Raw genomic sequence first — 3,727 nt, 5'->3', positions numbered from 1 at the left:
AATGGAGCATCGCATTAGCCTGTTACAATCTGCTAGCTACCCTCCCCCACAACTACACACATAGCCCCAGGAAGATGTTCTGCACTCAATGGAAGCAGAAATGCCTCTTTTTTTTCTCTTCATTGTTCAATAAAGGGTGTGTCCAAACAAATGTCACACAAGGAAGTGTAGGGAAATATGACAAAGACAAAAGAGTGGCAGAGAAAGTTTGGTTTGTTTAGAGTAGGGATAGGCAACACCAGCCCTTGGCGGCTGGCCAGTCGTGTATAACCGTAACACAATTTTGGTGACCTTATTTGACCTTTTCTGCCGTGTTTTGAGACATGGTTCAATCCCACCCAAGGACACATGAATTACAGGAGGAGGGAACCAACTGTGATTAACTAGTTTTACAGAAGAGGAGTGGAGCCAATGTGATTAACTGAGTGCCTCTTTAGAGCAAGGCATCTATATCCTGTGAAATGTAAAGAAAAAGAAAATCTGAAGTTAAACACACTTTCAATATTCTACCTTGGCAGTTACATGCTTCATGATCAGCACCTATTTATGAATTTCTTCATGCAACAAACCTAGATAGTTGTTTAAGGTCTGTTTAGTGTAAACGGTTTGATATGGGAATGTAAATACAAAGCTTTTTATTTTCTTAAAAATGGCACTCGTCTCCTTTACACCTCATGTAACACCTGATTTACTTAACAAGAGGCACATCTCAATAGGTGTTCCAGGTAAGTCATGACACAGCAAAAGTGGGAGCTTTCCTCTTTTGTTCTCTATTGTTCCTCTATTGTTCCTCAAGCAAGATTAAATCACAAATTCCCATCAGACCAACACCTTGAATGACTGAAACGTTGTGTCTAAAAAACATTATTTTGTTAAAAATGTATTTTGTAACCTGTGTACTTTACTGTATTTATAGTTGGGATATCGCTCAAAAGTTAAAGTTCAAGACATTGCTGGAGGACATCTTGCATTTGGAGGACGTTGCATTTGCCATTGTAATGCATATATAAAGACAACATGAAAAAACAAGAGAAGATTGCTGTACGTTGAGGTTTAATTTAATGAAATCAAACTTCAGTAAAAGTAAAGTTACCTTAATAGAAAATGACTCAGTAGAAGTGAGTTATCCAGTAAAATACTACATGAGTGAAAGTCTAAAAGTATTTGGTTTTAAATATACTTAAGTATCAAAAGTAAAAGTATAAATAATTTCAAATTCCTTATATTAAGAAAACCAGACGACACAATGTGTTTTATTTCTTCAAATTTACAGACAGCTAGGGGCACACTCCAACACTCAAACATCGGACATAGGAAGAATTTGTGTTTCGTGAGTTCGCCAGATCAGAGGCAGTAGAGATTCTCCTCTAAGTGCGTTAATTGGACCAATTTCCCTTCCTGCTAAGCATTCAAAATGTAATGAGTACTTTTGGGTGCCAGGGAAAATGTATGGAGTAAGAAGTACAATATTTTTTTTAGGAATGTAGTGAAGTAAAAGTAAAAGTTGTCAAAAATATAAATAGTAAAGTAAAGTACAGACACCCCAAAAAACGATTTAAGTAGTACTTTAAAGTATTTTTACCTAAGTACTTTACAGCCCTGATAATATATCCAGTGATATACAGCAATGTATGTACAGTAAAGTAAAAGAATGGACAGTACCTGTGAAATAAATACAAAATCAAACAAACCACTTCCATCAATGGAAATTTTCAGCTCCAATTTATTTCAGTCACTCTCCCTTCCCCACCATCCATCTACTTTTCAGTCTCATTAAAAGGCAGACTGTTGGCGCATCCGCCAATGCCCTGTATCAGGCACAGAGAAAACTTTGGCTAGGTAGTAGATATTTTCCTGCCACTCAAGGAAAGCTGTTGGATGGCTGTTGGAGCCTTGTTTCAGCGACTGGTGGCAGAACCTGTACAGATGGACAGAGGGATGTTGCTCTAAGGATTTTCTCTTTCTTCAGTTTGCTCCTTCCTCACAGCCTCCCTCTGCTTCGAGGCCTCCAGCTCCCATTGAAAGAAGGCAGCGGCAGCAAAATACTGAAATGGCATCCTTGAATTGGTGAGGCTTTCTGCTGTGTAAGTGCAGGTGGTAGGGGACGTGACTGGGACACTGACCATTTTACTCTCTGCAGTAAAATAATGTCACAGCTGTGTGTCTCTAGGAGCTTCTCTGGACTGGTGTTGAGAGCAAAGCAAATCTACCCACTTCAGGATCTCTTCCTCCCCATGGTGCTTGGCCAGTAGGACATCACTGGCAGCTTCAAGGGGCTCTGTCCATCGGCCGTGGTCCAAGATGAAGAGGCAACCTCATCTCTTGATGGGTCCAGTGGAGAAGCTATCAAGGGCAGTGGTGATGTGGCTGGCAGAGGTGTGCTTGGAAGATCTGAACGAGGCACAACATTATTTTAATGACAAAGTCTTTAATATACATGAAGCTAAATCAAGTGTGTGTGTGTGTGTGTGTGTGTGTGTGTGTGTGTGTGTGTGTGTGTGTGTGTGTGTGTGTGTGTGTGAGAGAGACAGAACGAGTTAGTGCCTACAAGTATGTGTGTGATATCATTCAGATTACCTGTATCCAGCAGGAACTATTCAGAGGAATCCTCTTTTGTAGTGGCAGGAGCTGGTGCCAAAGGGGAGCGGAGCAGGACAGCCTGTAGAGAAGACCACTGTGAGAGCTGGGCCTGTTCTGCTGGGGCCTGAGCAGAGAGGAGAGCCAGAAGGTCATGCATGTCATTCCTCTCCTGAAATAGAGATCCAATTATCTTAAATGAGAATAATCCTAAAGCGAAACTATGTGAGTAAGTGAGTGCATGAGTGAGTCTGTGATTGAGAGGCAAAGAGTGAACTGTGTGATCATGTCACTGTGCTGTTTCTTTTTGTTGCATTCAGTCACAAATTGCACAATATTAGCTTTTCCAGACTGCTCAGTGTACCCGCCCTGGCAATCCCTGGTGTGTGTGAGTTCATATGACACATACGTTTGTCAAGCTGACCGAGTCCTTGTAGTAGGACATTCAATGATTAACTTTGGCATCAACTACTATCAACAGTGTACAGAAAAAAAGGATATCAAACATTCAGATCTGTATTGACATAGGCTTAATCATGTGAAGTTACAAATCTTCTTGGGCTTAGTCATCACTCAAGTTTAACAACGGATGTAGATTGCAGTGTGTATGCACTTCTCGACCGTTGTGATATGCATTAATTGGCACAATTAATTGGCACAACAAATGCATTACATATATGTTGTTCCACCTGAGTGTAGACTGAGGCTGGTCATGATCCAATTCTTGTCAGTTACTCTAAATCTAAATATGAACATGAGTGATCTTAATTTTACTCAATACTAAGTCATAACTCTTAAGCCCCTTTTTCTCAATTTTTGACTAAAATGACATACCAAAATCTAACTTCCTGTAGCTCAGGCCCTGAAGCAAGGATATGCATATTATTGGTACCATTTGAAAGGAAACACTTTGAGGTTTGTGGAAATGTGAAAGGAATGTATGAGAATATAACACATTAGATCTGGTAAAAGATAATACAATGAAAAAAAAAAACGTTTTTTTTTTGTACCATCATCTTTGAAATGCAAGAGAAAGGTCATAATGTATTATTCCAGCCCAGGTGCAAATAAGATTTTGCCACTAGATGGCAGCAGTGTATGTGCAAAGTTTTAGACTGTGCCAATGAACCATTGCATTTCTGTTCAAAAT

At 39.8% G+C, this 3,727-nt stretch overlaps 1 long non-coding RNA gene across 1 annotated transcript; it reads right to left on the bottom strand.

Moving 5' to 3' along the window:
• Positions 1-1,699: 1,699 nt before the first annotated feature.
• On the bottom strand, positions 1,700-2,871 carry LOC120055866. The gene is made up of 2 exons (XR_005477728.1): positions 2,578-2,871; positions 1,700-2,391 (listed from the first exon to the last, which is right to left on the bottom strand). It is a non-coding gene; the product is annotated as an uncharacterized LOC120055866 (long non-coding RNA).
• Between the last annotated feature and the right edge of the window lie 856 nt (positions 2,872-3,727).

Source organism: Salvelinus namaycush, chromosome 1 (assembly GCF_016432855.1).
Source record: "Salvelinus namaycush isolate Seneca chromosome 1, SaNama_1.0, whole genome shotgun sequence".
NCBI classification, from domain to species: domain Eukaryota; kingdom Metazoa; phylum Chordata; class Actinopteri; order Salmoniformes; family Salmonidae; genus Salvelinus; species Salvelinus namaycush.
Note: the sequence above shows the minus strand (reverse complement) of the source record. Positions and strands in the feature narration are given on the sequence as shown.